Source organism: Pseudopipra pipra, chromosome 6 (assembly GCF_036250125.1).
Source record: "Pseudopipra pipra isolate bDixPip1 chromosome 6, bDixPip1.hap1, whole genome shotgun sequence".
Taxonomy (NCBI): domain Eukaryota; kingdom Metazoa; phylum Chordata; class Aves; order Passeriformes; family Pipridae; genus Pseudopipra; species Pseudopipra pipra.
This window is the reverse complement of record NC_087554.1, coordinates 22,491,409-22,507,377: the sequence shown is the minus strand read 5'-3', so window position 1 is coordinate 22,507,377 and position 15,969 is coordinate 22,491,409. Positions and strand designations below refer to the sequence as shown.

General features: G+C 36.4%; 1 long non-coding RNA gene across 1 annotated transcript; it reads left to right on the top strand.

The window, feature by feature from the left end:
* LOC135415700 (uncharacterized) lies at window positions 1–4,234 on the top strand. Its single transcript, XR_010431244.1, has 2 exons — window positions 1–125; window positions 737–4,234. It is a non-coding gene; the product is annotated as an uncharacterized LOC135415700 (long non-coding RNA).
* The last annotated feature ends 11,735 nt before the right edge of the window (window positions 4,235–15,969 follow it).

The following is a 15,969-nucleotide window of genomic DNA, read 5'->3' as shown; positions in this document are numbered from 1 at the left end:
TGTCATTTCTTTCAAACAGGATGGAACAGTGTTGTGGAACAACAAACCCACTATCATTCAGATAGAGAGCTCACCAATCCTACTGACTGCAGTACACCCGTCAACATATCGTGTCTGTTCCACTGGTGAACAAACTGAGATATGAGGATGATATTTCTAGAGAAAAACTTTTAGCATTTCTGCATGTTGAGCAGTTCACTTGAGGTTTTTTATGATGGACAAGCAAGAATGAGTGGTTACTTTTGAAAATTAGATTAGCACTTGCCCTAAGATTTTCTGTACTATCATCTCTTCCTCTTTCCTTAACTTCTGTACTATCATCTCATGTCTGAGATGTATTTTGGGGAGGCAGGACCTTAAAAAATACACATTGCATTATTAATAGTATCACCAAGCTTTCTCCCATAGGAGTAAATATTAGGTACTGAACATGAATGATGTCTAAGAAATTTTTATTGTGATTAATGATGTGACAAAAATAACAAAATAGGCATTAATAGTTTGCCTCCTGTTATCAGAGATTTCTGCTTTCTTTGTACAGAATGGCCATTTGTCAGAAAGGGACTTCACTTAACAGTGAAGCATTAGAAAACATGTTCACATGATAAGCAAGCTGCAAATATGATGGACTTTTCTAATAGGTCAGATTATAGCACTTGCTGGGAAGCATGCAAAGGAAGAAGGTTCCTTACGATTCTCTGATGAAGCCATATGTCTTATGTTGCATCATAAGCAGATTGCAAGTCAGTCATACCATAGTCATATTCACTTCTAGTTCTGAAAGACTGAAGCACCAGATATCAAAAAGGAGTGGAAGTTCAGGAGCTGCTGAGACTCTACAGCTAACACTTCCTGAGGCTCTGCTCTTCAAGATATTTCAGCTATAACTTGTCAACTGGATAAGGAAGAAGGCCTATTGTATACTTCAACTTTGAAGAAGGTTAATTATGACTTTTTATCCTTTTCTGATGTTCATACCCTGATAAAATTTTGTAATATACTGTCTATTATTTTTTTTCCCCAATAAATTCTGTTACTGTCTCTATTTTCATTTGGCATAAGAAAAGGATCATTTCAAGAGCCATGACTGAAATCAAGTCCCTCCTCTCTTCCAGGTGTCGTTGGTCAATGGAGCATTAGTAGACTGTCATCCTAATACATTTCCCTGGAGTACCTAGAGAATAGTAAAATACAGCTGAACTGAATGGCATAGGCTGTTCTAAGAATTATGTAGTACTGACCTGTAGAGACAGCATTACTTAGCATTACCCAAGAAATTTCATGGACCACAAGAGAGGCTATGAACCACAAAGGTCACAAATTACTTTTCAACACCATTTTATCTTGGAAAATAGACATGAGGGAAGTTGCAGTTCCCTCAGTTTCCTACACTGTCTGCAAGTCAACTGTACTGCAGAAAGCGACTGAAGTATGAGAGACTCTCATTCCTACCCTTACTCCAGTTTATTTTATGAGGTATAACATATTCACCTATTCAGGCTTCCTCAGTTCCAGTGGCCATCATTTACAGACGACAAAACCAAGACAACAGGAAATGGAAGTTGTTACCTGGACCAAAACTGTGTGATTTAATATAGTGAGGTCATGTTCCTCTTGTCAGTACAGCTGCATAGGGACATAGGCAACCTTTGTCTCATCCAGTGGGTATGAAATACTGGGCCAATAATCTACACCGATACAGACATATACTGCCAATACTTTGTTTTCACTGGGAGTTATTGATTCCTCAGAGGAGTTTGTTAACACTTGATAGAGTTCAGACTTTGCTTGATAATAATATATTTTGATTACATCTCTTGCCAAAACTAGCTTTCAGTGCTTTTGGATTTTAAAGGAAAACTTTTTAGGAATAGAACATACTTCCTGAATTCTACTTTGCCTCCTTTTTTTTTTTTTTTCACAGCAAGTAGAATCTCTGTGGTAGATACAATTCTTCCATGGAGAGTTTCACTGAAAATATAAGAACATTTCTAAGAATAGTCTTGACAGCTATGTCATGAATAGAAGTGCATAGGACATTGGCTTCTTCAGTCTCAGTTAATAATGCCATATCCCTTAGAAATTTGCAACAGCCTGCTTTGATTGTTACTATAAGCCTTTAGGTGTCAGATGACTCTCTCTTAGGAAGGCTGTACTTGCCAATTTTTTACAGAGTAGACTCAATTTCACTGTATTGGAAAAGTCCACTCTCCCTCTCCTAGAGACATTATTAATTGGCCAAGCTTTGACATCACAGCACATACACAGAGAAGGGAGAAGAAGTTGCTAAGAAGCAAACGCACCTTGTACAAATAATTCCAACTTTATTCCCTCCCAGGAAAGAAGAAAGTTGCATTTTGTACGCACAAATTACACAGCTTTAGAGTAGCTTGGTAACATAGTTATAGTCAGTCCACCATAACTTTTTTTGCCTTCCATGAGTTAGAACCCATATAGACTATATGCCCTCTCTGCTCAAGTGTCTTCTGCCAGAAAGCAGTTGAACACGCATGATAGCGTACCAAGGCAAACAAAACGCTCAGTTTTCCCTGCCTGTGGCTTGGAAACAATTTTTACCATCAGAGGGAGAAGAAGGACATCCACTGAGTTCTCTAAGACTCTCTGCCCCAGAGAGACTTAGAGAACCTACTAAGGGAAAATAACATAATTATGGTTTGATTTGCTCACCTGGACATGATTTAATCCTTGTGGATGTTTTATGGGAGTGGTTTTGTCTGTTTCTTTAGTCAGTCTCTAAGAAGTTGTGCTTACACTACACTGATTGCATATGTCGGATTATTTTGCTTTTAAAGATCACTGTTTTACTGGAAATCCCTTTCCAGGAATCAAGCAGTATAATTTTTACTCCTGTGAGATAAGTTACAATAGTGTGAATACCAAGCACATCCTTATGAATGTCAGAGCTCTGGAGGCACAGATATTGCAGCACGTGTCAGAACAAAATTATATTAACTATGTGTTCCAACATTTATTCCAAATCTAACCAGTATATGTCTTTTACTTCTTTAGGTCTGTGAAACTGCTCCAGTCTTAATAAAAAATTCCTCTTCTCGCTTTAGGACAGTGTCATTGTTTCATCCTGGCCAGCAAATACCACACAGCCTCTTGCTCACTTCCCTCCTCACTCTTCCTCAGTGTAGAGAAAAACTGGAAAAAAGGAAGTCTTGTGCATTGAGATAAGAACAGTTTAATAACTGAAACAAATGAAATATTAAAATTACAATAATAGTAATAATAATAATTTTAATTAAAAGGAGAGAACGGAATAACACCTCAGAGAAAAAGGTGGTATACAATACAGTTGCTCACCACCTGCTGATTATTCCTAAGCAGTAATCAGCACCTTCTGAGCAACTCCCCCATTTTATATACTGGGCATGACATTTTATGGTATGGAATAGTGCTTGGCCAGTTTGGGTCAGTTGTCCTGGCCATGCTCCCTCCCAGCTTCCTGTGCACCTGCTTGTTATCAGAGTCTGGAAAACTGAAAAGTCCTTGATTTTAAATAAGCACTACTCACAACAACTAAACTGTCATTGGGTTGTCAACATTATTCTCATATTCAGTCCAAAATACAGCCCTGTACTAGCTACTAAAAAGAAAATCAACTCTATCCCAGCCAAAGCCAGGACAAGCAGTCAAATCACGTGTTCTAAAATCGCAGATCCTTGCATGCAAATCTTCCTCAGCTACTCTGACTTAAAAATCTGGCATGAGAAATCTTTTCTGATATAAATTTATGAGACTTTAGTTCTAATATATTTTTTCTCATTCTATTTACATCCTCCTGTTTGTAGGAAGAGACAAGACTAAAAATAAAGAGAAGTTAAATTAAATTTTTAAATATGCATAAGAATATCTAATGGGCTGAAGACAGCCTCGGGAAGTCATCAGAGCCCATATTTATCAAATTAGTTAGTGACTTTGACAGCTCAGCTGCAAGAGGGATGACCTTTTGCCTCATTTTCACAGATCTAATTTGTCATTTGGAGTTGATATGAAAGGAAGATGATTGGACCTATGTTAAATCTGTATATAGATTGCTTAGATTGTGTGTTCTTAAATGGAGGCAAACTGTGCCCTAATTTTTGTCTATTAGTAATGACGTTTTCGTTCTGCTAACCGTGGTCAAGAATTTGGAATTTGGATCGTCTGTTCTCTTGTATGAAATATGTTATATTGTCCATCTTGTTAATAAAATATAGCTGATGAACTCTGTCAAAACTGAGTCTTACAGATTAACAAAGCATAAAGTGCCATGCTCTGGTAAATGATAGTGATAAAATAGCTTTACTTTTTATTGATATTCCACTGTTCTGAAACAAAATATCTATTAAGTAAGAAAATGAGAATGTTTTTCTCTCCTATAACTTACTCCACTGGGCAGACATCAAACAAGACCAATAGAGAAGGACAGTTCATAAACTGAGGTTATGATGCTTTATTCACTGGCAAAAATTGCATGGTTTCATGAGATCTTTTGATAATGTATATGCAGAAAGCGTCACTCTGCTTCTTAGAAACAATACCATACAGAGCATAGTACTGTGAGGTGTAGGTGAGGTCAAGAACAGTGTCTCTAGACTTGTGGCACAGAAGAGAGGGAAGAGGGAGAGTTAGTATATAGAGAACAAAAAAAGAATTGAAATAGTAGCAAAGTAAACAGTAACTGACTAATTTTTTCCCATCTCACATTTTCAGTTACCTAGTCTTGTAGACGTGACCTGACAGAAACAAATGTTTAGTTCACTGTCCTGAATATTTTTTTCTTTGCTTTTCTGTCAGATGGGTACCAAATGAAGACATAGACAACAGGTAACAATCCATCAAGACACAAAGGAACTTAGATGAAGATGCAGAGTGGAAACCTCCAGACGAAGTCCTATTAAATACCACAGAGATTCAGTCTGATAATGTCTTAGTACAGCTCAGGTTACTTTTCTCAGCTTATGGATAACAGCTCCTATGGGAACTGTGAAGTAGAACCAACTTTGAAAAAAGTGAATTGCTGAAAATTTTGCTAGAACTTAGTATTTATAGTTCTGCTCTGCCCTTCAAGATTCAATTTTCTCTAATAATCCATTTTAAAATATAGACACATGGATTGTGCATTCTTGTCAATGACATTTCCTTCTTATTTAACAACTCAAAGGGGTTGCCAGCCAGAGAATGATGAAAAAAACTATCACCTCTACCTACTGATGAGAAGAGATGAAGTAAGCAGCAGGAGAAAGACTGGGTGTTTTATTTACTACAAAGCTAGGCTTGAAAGTTTTCTCTAGCCTAGCCAAAAGACTGTCATTCTGTAACTTGTATTTCTCGTGAAAACAGAAAAACTGCAAAACTTTTCCTTTTCTGAAAGACTCTGCACGACATATTTGGCCTGTCAGCTAATGTTTTGAAACAGAAAACATGTCCTTAAGGACAAGGAAGATACACCTTTCGTTGATTATATTTTGTCTCTGTCATTACAAAACAAGATTTTTACTGTTGAGTTACAAAATAAAGTAGGGTTTGAGGGAGCCATCTTAGTATATTTTGACAAATCCCTTCTTTCTTGTGCCAACTAAGGCATCACAATATAAATTAGTTTCTGCAAACTGCTTACTGCCGTAATTAACTCTGCTACGCTCTAGGGTCAGAAATAGCTGTTTTATAACTGTTGCAAATCAAACTGCTCTGCCATCAAAGTAGTCACTTGCCAAGAGACCATGACACCTCATTCTTTAGATGGATATGGCTTGAAAACACCCCATTTTATTTGTCCCTGTGAGACTGAATGGGCATCCACTATAAAATTGTAGTGAGGGAAATGGAAGTTGAATCAGTGACATGTTTAACGGTGCATAACCTTTATTATTCTGCTCCCAGGAGCATTGAAATTTGCACAGCTTAGCAAGTCACAATCTGTAATGACAGCACTTAGTACAGACATCAGTAGCAGCAACAGAGATCCAGTGAGAAGAGTAGACATAGCCCAGCTTCAGAACTTGTAGAGATAATGCAGAGTTGTTCAGCCCCTGGCTAATAGCCCCTAATTCCTCGGGAATTCTTTGTAAGACACCACTAACCATGCTGAGGGTCTTTGTTTTTAATATGGATATAATGCATAACACAATCAAGAAATCCAAGTGATCCAACCATTGCATTTTCAATACTTTTTATCTTCGTTACTATATTTCATCTAGTTGAAAGGTAAGAGAAAAACATGCTGTATGATAATGTACCTACATCTGGAACAGCAAAAATGGCTAGCTCTGGCATAGTGGCACGGTATGTCAGCAGGTATATTTTCACATGAGCAGATGCATATAGAAAGATAAAGTCTAGCTACAGTTAAAATCAACCTAAAATATATGTGTTTTGCTCTAGCTAAAATACTTAGGTATTAATAATATATATAAATGAAATTTATTTCATATTGGTGTTCATTAGATGGTGAAATAGTATTTAACATATGGGAAATATATAACATATGAAATAAAAGTTAATTTTATTTTTTTCTGGCTCTATTAAAAAGATTTTGAAATTTGTTACAGCAATATATTCCATGAGAATATTTTGTATTTACCTGCTAGCTGAGCCCTTTTTGATTTCTCAGGGTGATTAGGGAAGGCAGATGTGTATGTGCAGGGTATTATTTTCACTTGATTGCTGGGTAGGATTGGTGGCACCACACACTATTTTAAACATTGGACTAGTTTTCCCCAATATTCTTTTCTGACACTGAAAAGTCATAGGAGCTGATCCTTGGGCTTTGCTTGAGGATAATAAAATATGAGATGTGCAACTGGTGATGGTACCTTCAAATATTGCATTCTTCCAGAAAAAGATGATTATGACCAATGGTATACCAGTTTTTTGCATCTAAACCTTACCAGAATATGGTAATATGGTAAAAAATCACTAATTGCACCTGGTACCAGAAAGGAGCTGGTGATTATAAAGGAGAAAGGAAGACAGGTAGAGGAAACAGGAGAAAAACTGGCTGAGGAGTAGAGATGAAATTCGCAGAAAAGCAGTGGGATGAGTGCATCCTGCCAACTACGATTGTAATCCTAAATCCAAATATAAACTCAAGTTATGATACAAATTAAATAGATTATGTTTAGTATTCTTATAGCTGCCAGAGGTTTGTACTGTCTCAGACGAAGAACATTGTGTTTTAATCCAAGGATTGACCTTTAAGTTTTAATCAAGTTATTGTAATGGAGTATTGAGAGCAGAAGCAGACTAGTGATTTTACCAGGAAATATTAGAAATTTTCTAAGTGGTGAGAAAGTATAAAGAAAATATGTTTAGCTATTAACCTGTAACCTAGCTCCTTTCACTCTGTTAAAACATCAAGAAACAGATTCAGATTCTTCTACTTAGAACTATGGAGAAAAAAGGTCAATGAATTGAGAGTTAGATGATGCACACTGTCCAGTAAAGATACGCCAGTACCTAAGTTAATACAATGAAATGCTGTTTTGCTAATATAAATTGCATTCAGTAGCAGAAGAAAGTAAATTATTTCAGTGTATCAGCCTCTGGAATACACCCAAATGTTCTTTAGCTGAGGCATTAATCACAATGAAAGGATAATTCAAAGTAAGGTCCCTAAATATGTTCAGGTTGGGTTTTCATTGACCTCATCATCATTTATTATTAGGAGTTGTAATGAATTATTATATTTAGAGTAGATATACAATGAGAAACTATATTTAGACCAAGAATTCAGTTTGGGTTACTGGAAAATACTATAATAAATAAATGTTATTAATAAAAAGCAATGTGTAATAAATTAAGGTGGGTTGAAATGTAATTGTAGAGTTTTGTGGATATTGGGCTGAATTTAAAGTTACATGTGGTGGAAATTTAATGACTCCTGGCTTTTGAACAGGGTTGTGCTAATTAATCAATTGGTAATTACAACTGTGATTAACAGCTGTGACCGTGATTGGTAACAAGTATTGATTAATTCCCCAATAATTCTGGTTCAGAATAAGAAGCACTTTGCAGGATGCAGGAAGCATGATTAACAAAAGCAATAATAAAAACACTTCACTCTCATTATAGGACTGTCTTGGTGGAACAAGATTTGTGAAAGTGGGAAACAGGTAGATTCAGGAAGGTAAAACAGCCAAAATTGCCTTAATGAAAGAGAATTATTGCGAAAAGTGGGTGAATTTTTTCATAATGACAAATTTGCTCCAGACTTACAGTCATTATGTCACCACTTCTGAAGTCTTTTTTCATTACAATAGTGTGTTCATTTTGAACTGGACTCAGAAACTCTTTTTATTCCCATAACATTTAGACACTTTCCACACTGCCATATGAATAGTGGCTCATTATCTGTTCCTGCAAAGGACTACTAATGATGGGCACAAGGAGATGAAATATACATCTGCTTATCAAAGCTGACAATTCCATTTTGTGACAATGCCTTCAGTTTTATTTTCTTTGTTCCACAGCAGAACTGAAAAGAAAGCTTTTGAAAATGTTTGCAAAAAGCTGTATTATGCTAACATATCTTTTCAGAACCAAAGTCTTAGTTTTATATTGTCAAAAATAGGTAGATATGTATGTTATCTACTAGCTAGGACATTGGTATATACAGCAGAAAGTCAAGACTCCTATTCCTTTACAGTGGATACAAAGATTTTTATCTAAGACCACTGTGAACCAAGTGCAGAATGGACTTGAATCTGGATATATGTAATGCAAATCAGTTCTCTAACCATAGAAAGCCTTCTGTTTATAAAAACAAACAAAAAAAATCAAACACCATCCCCCCACCCCCAACAAATAAAGCAACAAAAAAGGAGAATCAATACTACAGTTACTGTTAATGTTAAAAAAGATGTAGATGAAGAGATATTTTTTCTCAATTTGTCATTTATTGCATATCAACTTTAGCCACCATTCCTATGTACTGTGTATGAAAAGTGCGTATGAACTGTTATATTTCCCCTCTGAAAACCTATCAGCGACAGGTTGCTTTTCCCAATGAGTTTCTATCACTAGGGAAAAGAAAAAAATATTTAAAATTAATTTTAAATCCAGTTAGGAACAGAGACTTCTGAGTCAAAATAATTTCTATATCCTCAATTCTTACCATTTTATTATGATACTTGTGGTTTACTATGATATTAGTGTTTTGCCTCTGGGAAGTTCAGTCAACTGAATATATGAGTACCTAACCATTAAAAAAGAAAAGTTATTATTTGCTAAAAGCAGAAAGACCTTACTCATTCCCAGTAAAAAAGAAATTTACCTTGTTTTGAAATTGCTGGCCAAAAATTTTGGAATGGAAGCACCTGACTTCGGACAACATTATTGACTGCAATGAACCTTAACTCTTATGGAAATAAACCTTTTTAACAGAAGCTGTCTAGATCCTAGATTTCTTTTGCCTTTTCTGCTCTCAGCACAAAACTACCAAGTGAGCAGCAAGTGGGCTGCCCCACAAGGAAAGGTGAGCTGACAGCAAGGCAGCACAGGGACCTCTCTTGGCAAGGGCTCCATCCCATGGGGTCCACAGTCAAAACACGGAGCGAAGTCAAAACAAGGTGAGAACTGGTAAGGTACATGGCCAGACATGACATACCTATGGTGTATCTCAGTCAAGGACCAGGGGCCAGGGCATAAGTTCAGGTGTCACTCTGGAGCCAAAGGATGTAGGGTGATGGAGGCCTAAGGTGGAGCTTCTCTCAGTCTTTTCTCACAGCTTATCTTTTCACAGAAGCCTGGTTCAAGGTGTGCTGTAGCAGGGCAGATCCCAGTTGTTGTGGTGGGAGAGGGAAGAAGTTGCACAAGAAGACTGAAAAAGCAGGCACGTACAGACTGGTCAGGGCAGTCAGACCCTGTTGGTGCACTCAGTGCTTGGATACCTCAAATGTATGCCAAAGCGTACTCTGAGTACTTACAAAGATGGGCAATAAACTTAAATCAGCAACTTCCGATACTTCATCTGTATATTTATCCCTAAAAATGAGGGAAAATAAAAGGAGCTGCTGTGACTTTTATTTCTGTAATAAATTTAAGCATTGCTTAAGATTCATTCAAGTTCCCATTTTAATTCTTTGGTGGCTATTTATAGTCTTCTTTCATGCATGAGCAGTTAGAGATATATGTCAGTGTTTAGTTCTCCATGTGACTAAATCATTATAGTATAACTCATTCTCTATGATACTGTGGTATGTCCTACTGAATCTGCAAAGCAAAATGCATGTCCACAGAGAAGGATTAAAGCTTCAGAATCACAGAACTGTTTAGTTTGGAAGGAATCTCTTGAGATCATCCACTCATGTCCATTCAGGAATCAAATACCTTACATTTGCTTTTGGATAGAATAACTCTTTAATCAATTACATTTTCCCTTAGGAATTCTTCTTGCTTGGTTACTTTTTGTCTCTGCAAGGTTCTTAGTTTTCTCTACTTTTACTTCTACTCTTAGTTTTATTATGTTCTCCATCCACTTACAACTGTTCCAAAGTTGTTTTCATCTATGCTAGTCACTCAAATGATGAACCATCCATCTGTCCACTGGGATAGTTTTCTTTACATTTCTTTACATGGTTATGATGATTTTCTCAAGTTTTTGTAGCTCAATTTCATCTCATGAATTATAGTAGTTTTAAGGGGAAACATTTTGAAGTTACATTCTCTCTTCTCAGATGCTTCTGACATCTTATTCCCAGCATTCTAATATATCCAAGAAGACATTGAGCATAACAACCAGCTGAAAGTCTTCATAGTATTTCATTTATAAGTATGTTCAGCTGACAACTTCAGATAATGTTCTCTCTGTTTAACTAGGGATGCCTAACACCAAGCAGCATTAGGGCTCAAAATTTGGCCCCGTTCTTGTTGTAAATTTTCTTCAGAAAAATCAGCTTTCCTATCCCCTCCAAATCGCAATTGTTCTTAAAATTCTTTCTACTTTGCCTCGTATTTATTACCTAAATAAATGTAAAAAAAAAAAAGATATAAAATAGGACTGATATCAAGCAGGGTATTATTTCAGGAAGAAAAATAATTCTTTTCACAAAACAGTGATTAGAAGTATTCAAGAATGACTTCCGTGATGAACAGAGCTGAGACAATAACGCATAAAAATTTCCCAGAAATTTTCATTCATATTTTCAAATGGATTCATATATTCATGTGCCTTCTCCTTTTGAGCTCACTTCTGCATATATTTGTGTAATTAGACCGAAGTAATGTTAATTTCCAAGTTGTGCATATGACAATGCACAGAAGCAGAAGATTGCATTGACTGTGGAGGTACTGGTTGTACAAATGCTTTTATAATCTCTGAGCGGAAAAAGGCACCATATTGCAAAGAGCAATGAACATATCTTTGTTTTACATGTGAGTCAGTGTATACATACACCCTGTTGAACTCTTGTTTGTAGGAAAATGAATTTTTATGAGTAATTTTAATAAGGAATTCTTGCTCAATGATGCTGTCTTTATGCAAAAAGGCAAATGAGAAAAAAACAATGGAAAAGAAAAAGATATTGACAGCAACTCAGAGTTTAGCTCAGAGGGTTAGAATATGGTGCTAATAATGCCAAGGTATTGGATTCGATCCCTGTATGGGCCATTCACTTAAGAATTGGACTTGATGACCCTTGTGGTTTCCTACCAACTCAGAATATTCTGTAACTGAACCCAAGGTTTGTATTTATAAAACATAAAACTGGCATAATTAAAACTAAGAAATTAAAAAATGCCTTGACTGACTTTTTTCTGCTGGACTCAGAAATGAGTGTGAGGAGCTCCATTAAACCCCAGTGAGAGGCAGCTTTGAAATGCCTCCTTCTCCAACCTCCAAATTAGGTCCTTCATCAAATCATTATTGCCTTCAAATCCACCATCTGTTTTATGGAAAGGGGGAGGACCACTGCTGGAATGGAGTTACCAGGCTCAGATGGTGGCTCAATACAGAAACATAGGTAAGAGAAAGATTTTCAGTCACAATTCAGACCAATGAAGTAAAACAGAAAGTGGCAAAATCACAAAAGACTCATGAGGTGATGGCACAGGACTTCTATTGCAGATACAAGTCTTGCATGTGTGATGGGGTGACTGATGTGATGATATCAGTAACTATTAACTACGGTGTAATTTCACATTTTATGTATTCAGAATCATGACTACACTGTAGTATCAGTGGGTCATTCACAGCTATTTTTATTCTCTGTATAGGCACTTCAGTTTAGTTCAGCTAAGGATTCTCTCAAAGTAATGCAAATTAAACTAGAGAAAAAAAACACATACAAGAAGAAGCGAGAGTTCTATCAAGATAACTCAAGGACTTCATTACCCCTCTGGTAAACTTTGGGCATTTTTAGGATTGTATTGCTAATATAGAAGGTTGCAACAAAAAGCCCAAAAGTTTTCCAGTGGGTATATTTATTTGCATGCAGATCATCATTAACATCATAGAAAGTTCCCAGTAAACACACCAAGTATCCTACAGGGATTTTTGCATTTTTACATGAACAATTTAATGAATGATGTCATACAGCAATGTTAACTAATTACATTTTTATTTAGTCTCTGAAATTAAAGTGAGTTATATTTAGAACTTTTAAAATAAAAGAGTCAAACTACTTTTAATGTGTAATGTAGATATTCTCAGAACTTTCCGCTCTTTGCTCCACCATAGACACAATTAATAGGAAGGTTTTCAGTGCATTTTCAAGAAAAAAAGGCAAAATATCTTTTCCCTTTCTACTGATAACCAGCAACCTCAGCTCCCTGCACTTTTAAAGTGGGTAGGAAAGGAATGTTTATTATTCAGTACAATATGCCACAGTGACATTTCTTATCATTACAGCACGATAGGACCAAAGGGTGCATAAATAGTGTTTGCCTCCTGGTAAAATTTTTCCGTGATAATATCCTTTTGATGCTGGGGCTGTGCACAGCTAAAAGAACCCCTGGGCTACCTCTGTACTTCCAAAAGTTGGTATAATGCTTCCTGAAGAAAACAAACTATATAAGAATTAATAAACAAACCATGCAACAAAACAAAAATTAACATTAATTACCACACTCATTTGGCTGTAACAAAAGCAAAAAAGATTGCTTAAAGGTTCAAGATAATCACAAAGGGAGAATACTGTCCCACAGATTCTCTTCCAATTGTGTGTAATTATACTAAAGCCCTGAAGATAGCCAGGAACAGCATTTCAAAATTCAGGATTTATTATTCAAATAATATAAAACCTGCTTTCATGAAATTCTGAATCCAAATGGCTCTTTCTGAAGAGGTTTTGATTTACTGGACATCTTTGAAAATCAAAAATATTTTCTATAAAATCTTTTTTGTACTGCAAAGAGAGAGAGCTTTTAAAATCTGCCACTTGTCTTGACTTCAAAACTAATGTTATTTATCACCATTTCCAGAAATGTTCAAACATCTGTTAGAGGAAAAAAGACAATTCATATCCAAAGGTGTTCTCAAAAAAACCAACAAGATTCAAGGCTCTTTAAAATTACTAAGGTCTGCAATTATCTTGTGTGCAAGGGCATTCTGTGCAAGGCTTTCTGGTGTGTGATCTCTACCCCCTGCTTGCCCGTGCAATCTCTGGCGCTGGAATTCCTTTTGTAGAAACTAGGGCACAATAAAAGAGGAGAGTGGGTGGTACATTTCTGGCTCTCCTTCTAGTAAAGATTTGGGAAGTGGTTGAGACATGATCTCAGGCTCCCTTACCATGAAGCACCCACAGAAACTCTGTAGTTGGAAAGACTGTTGTATACTTGGAGTGAATCGGAGTATGAAAACCTAGTCCCCAAAGGCCACAATGCTACAACACTGCACTGGTCTAAATGGAGCCAGTGTTTTATATCTTTTGTAGAAGGCAACCGCCAAGGTAAAACATTATGTGGTTACATGCAATTTAACAGATGCTACCCTCCAAGAAAGAAGTGCATATGCCCCCCTAACTGGTTATATAGTTCTTGGATATAGGAGGAAGTCTTTGTAGCAAGAAAGGCTACAGTGTGAAACTTAAGTGTGTGAAAGTCGCTTTACTGTAGCTTCTTGGAAGGCCTTGTAAACTGTAAGGTGTGGTGATGATCCCAAATGCATGGAAATTAACCCTATACAAGTAAATACCTCTGCTGTACTGCTGCTGATTTCAGAACCAAGCATTTACAGTATTTAAAAAATAATTTACACATAATTTACTTTTCTTCTCTTTTTTTCCCCACTTGAAAACTAGCAAGCAGCTGTTATTCATGCACATACACTCGTTCACAGGCAAGACAGGCTGCTTCAGCCGATGATTTAAAATAAAACCCTGCATCTTCTGAAAATATTCTCTTATTCTGTCAAATATAGAAATGGCAAGGGTTTATTTTCTCTTTTGTTTCTTTCTTTTGGCAGCGCTTTGTCCCCAGTTAATATTAAGGCATCTTCTCTCATGAAACAGAGGAGCAAATCAATGCAGTGCCTTCATTTTTTGTCTGCATTTGTGGCTATAGCAAACCTAAGAGTGTCTTGGGGCAGCTTCAAAGCTTGTTTTCTACTCAAAGAAAAATTGCACAAGACAAAAAAAATGCCGCGTAGGTTTAATTATCCTTCTTGGTTACCTCTGACTAGAAAGAAATGTACTCTAGCTCTGAGTTCTTCCATGGCCAAGATACCCGTACTTGTTGATTTTTTCGTTGCCAGTGGTAAATAGGTTTTTAAAAATTAATTATTTCTCCTTCATTTTTTTTGCCTATATTCCCAAGAGTTTCTCTCTTCTGCACAGATGTGCAAATTTGGTGATGAAGCCTAGGAAAAAATTGATCTAATACTTTCTGTCTCTGTTTGTCATTTGATGTATTCATATTTGATGCCTGATTTTTCTCTTACAGGGATAGAAGTCTCAATTAAGGAATGGTTTTCCATCTTCTCATTTCCTGTGGAGTTGTCTGAGTCATTTTAGGAATAAAACTGCTAGAGGGACAGTTTAGAACAAGATACGCCTTAATTCTGTGATACTGTTAAGTGACTGGTACCTTCTGGTCCTTCTCCATCTGGTACTTTTAAAATTTTTACCAAATGTACCTTATTTAACTACACAGGTCCCACAGGAAAACGTTTAGTTTACCTGCATAAATGAAAATGAAATATGAAAATCGACCTTGTCATGTTGTGAGTGTCTGATGCAGGATGTTTCAGTCCCACTACATTTGTTATTCCATCTTTCCAATCATTCTGCACAATTTGAGGCTCCTGAAACTGCTATATACACAATTATATTTCCAGCAACATTATGCAAGGCCAGGACAGAGGCCTCATTAATGGCCTGGAAAGGAGGTGTAGATCTTTGACCAGTTTTCCAGCTGCTAACATGGCTTGTGCTGTGGAGGTGTAGACTGTTGCACAGCACATGCATTGTGAAATTGCGAAAGGACTGACCTGGCAACCTGGATTTACCAAACATAATTACCACATTTTTGCAAAAGAGATTCTATACAGTTTTATGAGGCATAAATAATGGATATATTTTCTCCCACGGGTTTACTGAGATAGTAGTTAACTATGTGGTTTTTAGAAGGGTCTTCCTGTTATTATACACTAGAACTAGCAACCTTAAGTAATGTATCATACAGCCACAAGGAACAGAACTCGTAATAAGTACCTTTCAGCCATGATTTTCATTTACACAGATAGTTTTAATGATAGATGTTAATTAACTTTATTCAGTAACAGTTTTGCTCATGTACTTGATTTTCTTCACCTGTAATATTAAATATAGAAATATTTAAGGTTTTTAGCTCACTAGAAAGATGATGAAAATCTGAAGCAAGTGTCAGTTCAGGTAGATTATAGCAGGAAAATTAAGACCTGGCGTTTCAACCCTTTCTTACACCCCCCACTCTCCCTTTTTTTTCTCTTTCCTTCTTTTTGGTCAAGAGCTAGTGGGGTCCTCTCCAATTACTTTTGGCCTAATA